The following is a 14,307-nucleotide window of genomic DNA, read 5'->3' as shown; positions in this document are numbered from 1 at the left end:
CAAAGGCACAGATATTTTCTATCGTTCCATAATTAGAAATCAGCGAAATAACTCAGAGAGAAATCCACTCTTCCCATTCAACATCCACTCCAGTATGTAATCACCACTTACACCTACATATGATCTACATGTACCTGATGTACCGTATCCTGTTTTAATTTCGGCCTAGCTCAGGGTAGAAGTGCGTGGTGCGTCCAGATGTGGGCAATTAAAATCTCTAACTAATATAATATACCAAAGTATGTGGACAGGTAATACGTACATATAAATCTAGTAAATGAGAACGCAGGTGATCGGTTAAATTGGATTTATTAAACTAAAACAAGAATTAAAATCATACTAAATAAAATAAATATAAAACAAAATGAATAACCGGCCATTGGTTTATCAAAGAACGGGGACACGCACATGTACATAAGTTAACATTATTAACAAAACGTTTACAAATAAAACGGGTAACAAACCCGAGAAATTAGAAAGATATTGTTTACATGGAATATGTCTGAATTAAATTTTATTTCGTTATGTTGCCTGACTCGTTAAGTCCCTAATTCTTTGCCCGAAGGCTCGATATCTAATCGTACATGAGATGCGATAGTAATATCCAATAATGGCCTAATTTACGTTTATACATTCCGATCACTCGGGCATAAATATATAAAACACTTGTTCAGGACTGCGTATGAATTATCCATCCAAAATAAACACCGATTCTAATCATATGGGTCCGTACCTATGAGCTCGGATAACGTCAGAACCTTTCTTCCCAAAAATAGCCACCGGGCTAAGTCTCTCCGTTAACAAACAAGGGACAACATCACAATATACAAAAAATAAATACACTGGACACAACAATAAACAGCACAAGATATGTATATATATATAACGGGATCATTTGTAAATAACTTTCACTTCTTTCTCTGCTCTCAGCCTACAGCTGAGTCAAGGGAGCTTTTCTACCTAGGTGAGAACAATATCACGTCGGGCCGATATTCACAGTGTTTCAGAATGGCACTCAATTCTCACCGGCAAAATATAGTTCACAGTCTTACGTATTCTCGTATAAAACAGGCTGGCTTACCAACTCATATAAATCATAGCTCCAAATATAACACCATGGCTCTCATCGCCTATCTCTTGTCATCTCAACCCCGTAAATATCTATCGGCAGCTATCTAGCCTCGCATATAAATGATCCTCGGTTCGATGACCGCTACATTCATGAATTTGCCTGCCACCATACTCAAAGACCCTATCCTACTTTCGACGTTGTAGGATCTCCCGTTGCGTCTCCTCACAGCAGAAATTCATGCGTCATTCAAAGAAACATCCTAACGTATGCTGTCTCTAGTCTAATCCTCTTTAATATTACGACGCTGATGGCGTACAGCCCATTAGATTTTTATGAAGAATCTGCCCATACAACTCTATCTAAAATTAACTCACACAGAAATAAAATACTAGTAACTATAACACACGCCTATACCTAAACCTGTTTTATCCCTTATTCCCAACTAAATTATATACTACACTTAGCTCGTGGACTTGTTATGCATACAGCCCTGAACGCGTTTAACTTTACTTCAAATGAGCAGAACAAATGCCAGTGTGACGTGCATTTAAAGATTAATTTACTTGTTTAAGTATGGCCTAACTAGTGCAACTAGATATCACTTCATATGCTTATAGAACAAAAAAAAACTTAACTTGGCAGGAACTTCTCCATCAGCGACGAATCACATAACCGCTATGTCATGCGTGCTTAGACCATGACGACGGTACACAGCACAGGGATGCTTCTCGACTCCGGGATACTTCATGGTTGCTGTCTCCTTGATGTCGTTCGTATCTGGAATTGTTGGGTTACGTTAGAAACATCTATTTCACCGCTTAGCGTACTTGAATACACGATTACAACCTTCGTATTGGCTACTATTTGACTGCAGCCTCCGCGCAGATATAAGTTTAATCTGTGCGGCACTAAATTAAGGCAACAGGACCGGTTTCAATCAGTCCTTGGCAGTGGTTATATTTTAAACGATCTGCATACGAGAATAACACAGTTCGCGTACGTATTAGATAATACTTGTAATTTTATATCGTCACCATCTCTTGTGAGCTAACTCACGGAGATTGTACTTCAGTTTAACAAAAACTTCACAAAGAAATCGTCTTGGCTCGCGAATTACGACACGTCACATTTTGTGTTTCAAAGCAGAAGGAGAATGAGTGAGGGAGTATGAGACAGTGAGAGCCCTTCCTTTCTCACCGCAGATTTTATAGCCTCTAGAGGACGCTAGAAGACGCTAGCTTCGAGGGTAACCCCCGACTAACAGTCCCTTTTCCTTAGTAAGAGCTAGCCAGATGTTAACGGCCGCTTCCCTAAATACGCATATATATCTCAGTTTAGCACAAGTAAATAATATTATCGGCTCCTGTTGCTCGATAATTCTAATATTAATTATGTGTGCTGTCAGATCTGTGGAATTTAGCTTATGGGCGGAGGAAATTCAGATGATTCCAGCCCTGGAAAAGAGAAGTTTGTAAACCTGTGACAATTGTTCGGTACATCCCCTCGTTTAAATCTCACTCCCTCCAAGTTTGCCACGCTTGTGTACGCCGATATATAGGGGTCTACATGATTTATCTCACGGCTTGCGGCTCAAGTCCAACTAGAGGAATTCGTTCCTACCGGATCACTACGAGGTTCTCACAGTCCATGGCACGGCCATCCAGGGTTCCTTCTTTCACTCCCCGTGACTATATTGAACGCTTAAATACAATTATGCCACGGTGTTATAATAAATAAATTGAAGCATATTATGATAGGGTTTACTTTCATTGAAGGGCCAATGTTACGAACTTGAGGGCCCTGAGAAGGGCCTCTAGGTATGATTCTTCTCCATTTTCCTTGACCGGGAGGTCGTATACGACAGTTCGGTCTCATCTTATTCTGATGTTGCTCACTTAGCACCACCCGGGATTAGTAGACACCCAGCTGAACCAAGCAATGCGTATCATTACAGGATGCATCCGACCAACTAACACACACTGGCTTCCCACCCTAAGCCACATACCACCTCCATCCCTAAGAAGACCACAGTCACTGCTTAACTTGTGGAAGAAAATTGAAAACAATCCTCACCTTCCTATTCATTCTGACATAGCAGCTTCCCCAGCTAAACGACTGAAATCCAGACACCCTTCTTGGCGTACTGCAATGAATTTACAGGACACCTCCTTTAATGTATCGGACGCCTGGAAAGAACAATGGCATCAGCAATCCGCATTACCACATCACCATATCATTGAGAACCCATGCAAGTGCCCAGATGGTTTTTCTCTTCCCAGACGGCAGTGGAGGATGCTAAATCGAATTAGGACCGGCCAAGGTAGATGTGGAGCCACTCTTTTCAAATGGGGATGGAAGACATCACCGCAATGTGACTGCGGACAAGGGGAACAGACAGTGGAACACCTTGCATTTGAGTGTCCTTTGCGTAGTTACAGAGGCTCTATTGAGGACTTAAACTGTGTCTCAAACGAAGCTCTTCTCTGGCTATTAAATTTTGACATGGAACTTTAGTTACGAGCTTGAGATGGTAGTTGTATATATTGTAAATAATATTGTATTCATCATACGCTAAATAATAATAAATAAATAATAGGGTTTACTTCAAATTTTCATGGAAATGTTGACACCTGTTGCGGTGAACAATAAGTGTATTGCAATTTATCTGGTTTTTCCGTACTTAAAGGGGTATTTCATTTCAGTTTCTTTTTCATTTTGATGTATCCACAAAGACACACAAAAATGCTGTCAGTTGGTACACTTATTTTATTTCACCTTAACTTCACATAAACATACACATAACCTAATCAACTGTTGTCACAAATAAAATGCACACATCAACAACCCGCCATGTTTAACAAATGCCTACCACTAAGCACTTCCACATGGAGATCGCAACTTCAAAACAATTGACTGCTGACTAGCATGGCTGTCAAAACACAGCACGAGTGCACAAGTATTCTCCTGTTAAACCATAACTCCAACTAAGTAATAACTCGTCTCTACCATCAATACCACCTCTTTATATATGTGCCAGGCCAGGCTTCTAGAAAGATACATTTTATCGTAAATTATAGAGTGCTTAAGGCCCAGATGTAATGTGCAGAATATTCTACCGAGTTCTCGTCTACCCAGTACCATTCTAGATGTTACAGTGTGTTTCACAGTAGTGGATTACAAATCATTAATGCAGGTAATAATAAATTATATAATATTAATTACAGGTTCTTACATTAACTAAACTCATATAAATATCTATATACAGCAAATGTTTCATGAAATAACCTCAATAATAATGCGATCGTAAACTAATAATGATACTAAAAAGTGGATGTACATCACAAGTCATAATAATAATCATAATCGTAAAATAATAATAGTAATTCGAGCTCGATACTTGCGTTATTTAACCATGGGTGAGAGAATACTGTTTTCAGGTTATAAAGTTTATCACACTTGCGTCACTTGAATGTTTAATGTAAACATAATTTCCATTATAATATTTATTTATTCTTTTCTTCTTTCTTAATCGTTTTACCGTCCAAGGTTGGTTTTTCCCTCGGACTGAGTGAGGGATCTCACCTCTACCGCCTCAGGTATAGTGTCCTGGGGCGTGAGACTTTGGGTCGGCGGGATGGAACTGGGCAGGAGGAACAATACCTCGCCCAGGTGGCCTCACCTGCTATGCTGAACAGGGGCCTCGTGAGGGGATGGGAAGGTCGGAAGGGATAGACAAGGAAGAGGGAAGGAAGCGGCCGTGATCTTAAGTTAGGTACCATCCCGGCATGTGCCTGGAGGAGAGGTGGGAAACCATGGAAAACCCCACTTCGAGGAAGGCTAAGGTGTAAATCGAACGCCCCTCTACTCAGATGACCTCCCGAGGCTGAGTGGACCTCGTTCTAGTCTTCATAATTTCTGTTCATCATCGCCTAATTCTCTAAGGAATGTACAATATCCTCCACGAAGCTTTCTTCTATTCTGTAGCTTAGCCGGTGTTATTTATCTGCAGGTTTCGGCGGTGAGTTGTCGAATACACAACCGTTTATGAATACTATAACGACTATGATGTTTTGGTTTCTCGTCATATTCATCTAACAGCAGTGCTACAAAACATAATCATAAAAATATAAGTGAGCGAACATTGTGAAGTGCAGCAGGCTGTTGTCTGTGCTGAAGGGAACCGTGCCTGAATGGATTGTAGGAATAGGTTTTAACTCACACTTGGCTCGCACTGTCGTTTGGTTTAACAAGAGGCCAGCACTGTTCCTGTATGCGTCTCATTCTTTCTATGCATTACAAACTTTTATTGGAAAACGGTGAATGATATAGGAAGTAGGAGATGTATTATTTACACTGTCGTTTAGTTTAACAAGAGGCCAGCACTGCTTCTGTATGCGTCTCATTCATTCTACTATCGTTCTTATTCGATCTCTTATTGAGTCTTCTTCCTCCTGCAAATGTTTTTCTATAGGCTTTTAACTGATCGTTAGGAGACTTCATAAATAATGTCAAAATCCGCCATTTTCCCGTCAACGTTCAATATTTTAAAAAATTAGTCACATTTTTTTTTTGCTATTTGCTTTACGTCGCACTGACACAGATATGTCTTATGGCGACGATGGGATACGAAAGGTCTAGGAATGGGAAGGAAGCATTCATTGCATGGTGTGAAAATGGTAAACGACGGAAAACCATCTTCAGGGCTGCCGACAGTGGGATTCGAACCCACCATCTTCCGATTACTAGATACTGGCCGCAATTAACGGACTGCAGCTATCGAGCTCGTTTTTTTTTTTTTTTTTTTTGAATTTTGTGATATAGGCCTAGCCTATCTCGTCGGGACGAATCGAACAGCAAATCACTCGTCCATGTACGCGCGTGGCATGTACACGGCAAGCTACATCAGTCACGACTGATTTGCATTTAGGTGGCAGATTCCCCATCAGACTTTTACCTATTTTTTCTTAAATAATTTCAAAGAATTTAGAAATTTATTGCACATCTCCCTTGGTATATTATTCCATTCCCTAACTCCTCTTTCCATAAATGAATATTTGCCCCAGTTTTTCCTCTCAGTTCCAGCTTTATCTTCATATTATTATCTTTACTACTTTTAAAAACACCACTCAAACTTAGTCATCTACTAATGTCATACCAGGCCACTTTCCACCGACAGCTCGGAACATACCGCTTAGTCAAGCAGCTGGTTTTCTTACTCCCAAAGTTTACAACATTTTCTTAAAATCGTGCTGCTTTTTCTTTGAATATTTTCCAGTTCTCGAATAAAGTAATCCGGTGAGGGTTCCATACCGTAACTGACTTTCGACCTCCAAACCATACCTTAACTTGGCGGCCATATGGTGATGACGTCATATCCTTTTACTTTACAATAATACACACATCATTCCCGTAACTGTAATTCTTTGTGTTACATGAAGAACATCTCAACGATGTTTCGCCTGAGACCTCTGACCCCAAATTAAATGACATTCCACGCGAAAAATGAGCGAGTGGTTTGATAGAATACATCCACAGTATGTCATAATAGGCAACTGAAATCGCAACAGTCAAGGGTTCCCATGTTTGAAGCGTGGTTTGGCGATCACAGGACCTCTGTCTGAGTCTGAAATTGCTTCCACTTACATGTGACAGGTCGCTACATTCATCTTTCCTGTCTGACTTTCCTCAATCAACGTTTGTTATCTTTCGACTCCACTGGGTGTTAAGTTGCGAGGCACGAGGATTTTTTCATTTTCACTCCACCGTGTCCCTTCCCTTTCTTCTGTTGATGCCCTCTTTCCTCTGAATTAGTAGTGCGCAGATGTATTTCTTCTTAAACCAATAATCAACACAACCATCACCTGATTCGACTTCTTCTTCTTCTTCTTCTTCTTCTTCTTCTTCTTCTTTTCTTCTACCGCTTTTCTCACATCTGTAGGGTCGCAGGTGCTAACTGTGTCGCACATGTGGATTTGGGCCTTTTTACAGCCGGATGCCCTTCCTGACGCCAACCCTATACAGAGGGATATAATCACTATTGCGTGTTTCAGTGGTGGTTGGTAGTGTAGTCTGTTGTCTGAATATGAAGAGGAAAATGTTGGAATAAACACAAACACCCAGTCCCCGGGTCAGAAGAATTAATCAGACCCGGAACTCTCTGAACCGAAGGCCTCAACGCTGACCATTCAGCCAATGAGTCGGACCATTACCTAATTCGACATGGAAGATAATTATGGGAAACAAATTCTTGAATTGCATTCAAGAAGCGCATTTTAAATATGCAGATAGAAGACAGGGACAATTTGTAAGTGCTTTGGTCTGTTATACGGAACACGGCGTTCCCGATTCCTACTTCTGTAGTTTCCATGAATATGGATTGCGGGGGAAGAACGATAGAAAGCGTGCAGTGTCCTTTATTGTTAATTTGCGTTCCACATAATTAAGTTTGTTTTTTAACAACCGGGTAACAACCAAAATCTGCTCAGCCAATAGTAGAATTAATTTCGAATAAATTTAACGACTTCAAATTCACGCACAATTATTAAATGGATTTATCCATCAGATAGCACCTCTCTGAATTCAGAGGCTGTGACATTCATTCATTTTAAGAACAAACAAAGTCCATGGAGCAACAGACCCAAAGGACCATGGCCTGTCAAGCGACCGCTTCTCAGCCGGAAGGCCTGCAGATTATGAGGTGTCGTGTCAGCACGACGAGTCCTCTCGGCCATTAATCTTGGCTTTCTAGACTAAGGCCGCTATCTGACCGTCAGATACCTCCTATTAGGCCGAGTGGAGCTCGAATCAGCCCTCAGATCCAGGTAAAAAGACCGGAACTGGCTGGGAATCGAACCGGGACCTCCAGGTAAGAGGCAGGCACGCTACCTCTACACCGCGGGACCGACCATTCATTCATTTTATATAATAGAACTAGATATCAAGTAGAGCAGGGCTCGGCTTAACAGAGGCAGTTCTTTATTCGGGAGACGGAGAGGGGCTGTCGGCTGCCCTGAGAATGGTTTTCCTTTCTCCTGCACTAAGGCGAATGCTGGGACTATTCCTACTTTAGGCCAAGGCCTATTCTCCGAATATCATACCACTGCCACAAATCTCCCTGACCTGAGACACGGCCCGCCCTACTCTGTCCGGGCACGGAATGACAATTTTTACGCACCCAGCCCCTAGAAATGGATACATCGTTATCGTTCTCCTTCCCACATAAATATCCCAGACAAAGTAAACGGCAGCAGAATAAGTTTGCTTACCTATCCACTCCAGTTCTCTTCATTATCAGTGCTGGGCTGAGTGGCTCAGATGGTTGAGACGTTGTCCTTCTTGACCCCAACCTGGCAGGTTCGATCCCGGCTTAGTCCGGTGGTATTTGAAGCCGCTCAAATAAGTCAGCCTCGTGTTGGTAGATTTACTTGCACGTAAAAGAATTCATGCGGGACAAAATTCCGGTACATCGGCGTCTCCGAAAACCGAAAAGTAATTAGTGGGACGTAAAGCCAGTAAGATTATTATTATTATTATTATTACTACTATTATTATTATTATTATTATTATTACTATTATTATCTGTGTTGATGTTGTATTTATGCCGATTCCTTCCGCATTTCTGCTGATTACATACAGTTACTTCTGGCACAGTAAATCACTAGGCTAATTTTCTTTTGTTTTCCACATGAAAATAACTGTCTGTTTAGTGTGGTTGTTTAGATTTTCACTTTCTGCACTCCAGTGTGAGGGACACTGCTAATTGAAATTTGTATATACCATGAGTAATCAGCCGGAAGGTTGTTTGGATCTCAACATGGCATGGTGAGTTCGTGACTGTGTTAGCCCTAAATAAGTTTGGGTGTACCTCCTCCGTTTTCTGTCCAACCTTCCTTGATCAATTCTGGTTCTCTTCTCACCGTGACGTCTTACGCTCGTTAGGGATCTAGGGAGACTTTCGTTTTCACGCGGCCCTTCACATTTTTTTGCCAATAACTTCGGTATTCGAAGGGTCAGACCTAGGTTAGGATGACTGCACAGTTGTATTTCCTCTTAAAAGAATAAACACCACCACTACTTTCACTCCCTCGCAGCATTTCTCTTTCTGTTATATACCCTCATTTACCGAGCGATTTTGCCGCGTGCTCAGGGGCACGCAGTTGTGAGCTTTCATTCGGGAGGTAGTGGGTTTGAACCCCACTGTTCTGAAGATGGTTTTCTGTGGTTTCTCAATTTCACTCCAGGCAAATTCTGGGGTTGTACTTTAATTAAGGCCACGGCCGCTTTCTTCTACTCCTAGCGATTCCCTATAACATCGTCGTCATAAGACCTATCTGTGTCGGTGCGACGTAGAACAAAGGGTATTAGTAAACTCGTGTCCCCATCCCGAGGTGGCGCAGCTCTTTTCAGGCACACCCCCATTGGAGGTGAGATGCATGTACCACTTCCACCACATACCAGCCCTCCTGCCATTCTTTAATTTCTGGCAGTACCGGGAATCGAACCCGGGCCCCCGAGGACGGCAGCTAATAGCACTAACCGTTACGCTACGAAGGCGGACACAAAGGGTATTATTGTGTACCCTCGTTCGTCTAGTTAAATGAACAGTCAGTCAATATATTTTCTAGTTATGAACAGTACCTACACATAGAAAGGGAAGTGCAAGTGCTAAGTCATACCCCGAATGTGATGGAAGGAAGGTTAGGACGTCCTCCCAAAGAGACGAGACCTCTAAGTCAACCAAAGAACATCAGAGGACAATATTATGTTTCAAAAATGCAAATAGAAATCGGGAACATGGACTCATTGACTGGGCGAGGTGCAGAACTACGCCAAGTCTTCCACCGAAGGCGCATCAACATCTGCTGCGTATAGGCTACAAGAAGGATCTAAGGCCCGAAATGCTTGACAAGATTTCAAAATAATTTGCAACGGCGCAAAGACAGTACAAACCAGCGACAGTCTTCAAGAATTCATAGTTCAAGTTCAGCGAATTAGTGACCGCATAATAAGAGTCAAATTTGCACTTGATGAGCAACCATGTGGGAATGTAATATCAGTGTATGATCACAAGCATGCTGTCGTAATTCTAATAACAATGGTGTGTAGCCTCCGGAGAGGTCTGGTGCAGGTTTTTCGAGTTGACGCCGTCCAGGGCCCTATCTAGGATGAATTCTAACGCTGAAGATGCCACAAATACCAAGCTGCCGAGCCAGAGGAACTAACTAATAGCAGTTTAATACCCGACACTCCTGGGAATCGAACCCGCGACTCCATGGACCAAAGGTATGGTAATCATTTAGCCATGGCGGCGGACATCCTAACTCTAAAAGGCAGTCATTCTGGAATGGCCTTGATAACTTTCCACAATCCATTCCAAACTCTGAGTCAAGACATAGGCGGAGGTCTGCATCAATGTTGATCTAGCAATAATGACCACCTTCTTTAAATAATAATAAATTAAAAAAAGCAAAACACCAGCGCACTTTACATCTTATAAAAGTGATGGGACAAGCACGCAAAGTGATTATATTTTGCCACACTGCATCAAACTTCCAAAACTGCAAAGTGGTCTCAGGAAAACAAGGACTGAAATTTACATATTTTATAGAACGGAAAATTATGAAAATGATAACGCTGGCAAAAGATGGAACAGGAGAAAGGGCAACTATTATCAACGAATACTCCATAGAGAACAAGGGAAATACTGTGTGGAATCACTTTCACATCTTCTGCACTCAGGAATATCTAGACGAGCAGTTTCTGGTAACAAAGACGTCAGTTGGTGGCAGATTGAGGTGAAGGAAAAGCTCAAGCTGAAGAGGACCCTCTTTAAGCAGTGGCACAGATGTAAAACCGAGGAAGATCACACCAAATATGGGGCCTCAGAAAAGGAGGCAACATGTACGATAACGCAAGAACAAGCCAGTAGTTACGACGACTCAAAAATAATAATGGCAAGGACATAATGAATTTCAAGTGCTTGAAAGATAAATAAAATGTGCGTGCGGCTTGTGTCCAATGAAAAAATAATGCGTGGGTGGAAGTAGTATTAGTCAGCTATTGAATGAAACCTTTCCCAGCGAAAATATTCCTTGAGTTTAAGGTCCATTACTATTACTCATGAATATTTCAAAATGCTGTGGGAAAAATGGCAAACAATAAAGCCACAGGTCCCGATAACATTCCATTGCAGCTATGGAAGAAAGTGAGTGGGATGGGAACAACGTAATACGTAAGGGTTCTGATCTACGTAAGAGAAGAGTCTAAAATACTTCTTACAAGGCAAAAATTCTGGAGCTTAGCCACCTTTCTTCAAATGAAGGTTAGGTGTAATGGGAATACTGGGCGTATTCCACGCAAGAAGTGGCACAGTTTAAGTCATAACATCTCGTAATGAGCTCCAGACAATACGCGGGATGTTCATTGAGGTCGGCTCATAAAATACTGATGTTTATGGTGTGCACTATTGTATGTGAGTGTGAGAAATTTCCACCTGTCTTCTGGAATTTACTGCTCTTCACACAGTTTGACTTCCTTAGACTTGCTGGAGCATGCTGACACACGCATAGTAAAAGCAGTGACAAGTGGAAGTGGAGACATTCGACCATTATCCTGAATACAACTGAGCATTGTTAATACTAGGTGCACGTATGACCTATGAAATCATCATTATCAAAGAAAGTGAGACAGTCCCACTCTTAGGCCCACTGAGAATTTAAACTGACACATCTGCTATGTCGATTTGTATTTGAATTCCGAAACTACAAAGGGCACTAGGAAAGTTTTGCAATGCGAGTGAACGCTTTAGACTTCTTCAAAATAATTTCCACCACACTCAATACACTTCTCAATACGTCGAAACCAGTCACTGAACCAACTCTGCCACTTTTCTTCGGTTACATTTTCACACTCTTGATCCCATGCTGCTAGAAGCTCCTCGTCGGATACAAAACGCCGGCCTTTCAGCTTCATCTTCACTTCTGGGAAGAGTGCGAAGTCACGTGGGGCAAGATCAAGACTGTATGGAGGGTGATCAAGCACAGTCAACCCTGATCTGGCAAGAAAATCCATTGTTACATTAGCATGATGTGCTGGAGCATTGTCGAGATGCAAGAGCCAAGTGTTGAGCCGTGATCTTGGACGGAGCTGCTTGAGAGCCTGGATGACCTGAGGCAGACAAGTCTCACTGTACCACTTCGCAGTAACTGTCCTTTGTGTTTCTAGCACAACCAGAGTCAGGATGCCCCGTTTAGTGAAGAATACTGCAATCATCCTTTTCTTCACTGACCTTGACTTTCGCACAGTCAGAGGCGTACCCTCATCTTCAAACAGCCACACCTTGTTCTGGGATTTTGTTGGGACATCGTAATAATAAAGCCAAGTTTCGTCACCTGTAACGATGCTATTGACGTTACGCGAAGTCCCATTTTCAATCTGTTTTAGCATTTTTCGGCACGATTTCACTCGGCGTGTCCTTTGCTCCTCTGAACGTGAATGGGGCACCCAAAGGGAACAACCTTTCTAACATGGAGAAGGTCGTGTAGAATTGAATGAATAGCTGGTGCAGGGATGTGGAGGGTCTCTTATACCTGCCGATATGTCAACCGCCTCTCTTGCTGCAACATTTTCCTCACAGCTTCAATGTTTTCCTCAGTCACTCATTCAGACGGTTACCCAGAATGAGGATCGTCTTCAACCTCAAAATTTCCTCTCTGGAACTCTTTGTACCAGCGGAAAATTGTTGTCCGATGTGGACAGTCTTTCCCCAGCACAGGAGTCATTTCCTACAGACATTGGTCAACAGTTAATCCACGAGCAAAATTGTAGCGGATAATTGTGCGATATTCACCTTTAGACCACACTGCCGTTTTAACTTGCTTTCAATCCCACTGCTTGGTAACAACTTGTGTGAAGGTCGCGCCTTGCTGTGTTCTAGACCGGTTTTCACCCCTCTTTTCATCCCTCACCACAACAGGGGTGTCCAGCCAACCGTTTTTTCGAATTGAAAAATTTTCCTAGTTGTTACCAAGCAGTGGGATTGAAAGCAAGTTAAAACGGCAGTGTGGTCTAAAGGTGAATATCGCACAATTATCCGCTACAATTTTGCTCGACAAGAGTATCCTTTAATTTATGAAGTATGTCAGTGCAGGTTCGAAACGCGTCAGGTTATACTAAGCATTGCACGACCTAACATCCCCAAAATTATATATTACTAGCAATTCCCCGCGGCTTCGCTCGCGTGTATTTCGTAATTGGATACATGTAATCGTTTCTAGCTACTGTACTAAGACATTAACTGAAAATTCCTAAAGTATAAAAACTCAATATACCAAGCTCGATAGCTGCAGTCGCTTAAGGGCGGCCAGTATCCAGTGATCGGGAGATAGTGGGTTCGAGTCCCACTGTCGGCAGCCTTGAAAATGGTTTTCCGTGGTTTCCCATTTTCACACCAGGCAAATGCCGGGGCTGTACCTTAACTAAGGCCACGGCCGCTTCCTTCCAACTCCTAGTCCTTTCCTATCCCATCGCCGCCATAATACCTATCTGTGTCAGTGCGACGCAAAGCAAAAAATAAAAAAATGAAAACTCAATGGAAAATTCAGTTTCATTTGCCCCAGAAACTCTTTGTCAACCACGTTTGTGGTATTACCTTTCGGGGCTAAGATGACCATGTGACATAGAACTGTACATGTTAGGAACAGTCTTCTCTCAAGTCGAAAAAGGAAAGAAAGTTTCTTTATCTTTAAAGGAGATTCCAAAAACCAATTTTCACGTCTGTAACAACTTCAGTTTTTGAGATATAAGCATCCGCGTAAAAAAAAAAAATATATATATATTCAACTCATTTTTCGTTTCTATTCACCCCCGTTAAGTGCCTTTTCGGAAAACAAAAATACATGTTCCTGTATTTTTAAAGGACTTTTCAAATACCAAGTTTAATGTCTGTAATATGTTAAGTTTTTAACATATGCAGTAGATATATCGGTACTAATTATAAAAGTTCACTCGCTTTTTCAATTACTTTCCTCCGCTTAAGTGAATTTTCCGAAAAAGAAAAAAAAAACGTGTTCAAAATACCAACTTTCAAGTCTGTAACATCTTCAGTTTAAGAGATATAAGTATCCATAAGTATCCTCTTAAACAGAATTCAACTCCTCTTTTACTTATATTCACCCCCCCCCTCCCAAGTCGATTTTCAGAAAACAGAGACACACCTGTTTCTTTATTTTTAAAGG

Source organism: Anabrus simplex, chromosome 7 (genome assembly GCF_040414725.1).
Source record: "Anabrus simplex isolate iqAnaSimp1 chromosome 7, ASM4041472v1, whole genome shotgun sequence".
Taxonomy (NCBI): Eukaryota; Metazoa; Arthropoda; class Insecta; order Orthoptera; family Tettigoniidae; genus Anabrus; species Anabrus simplex.
This window is presented reverse-complemented; position numbering follows the sequence as displayed.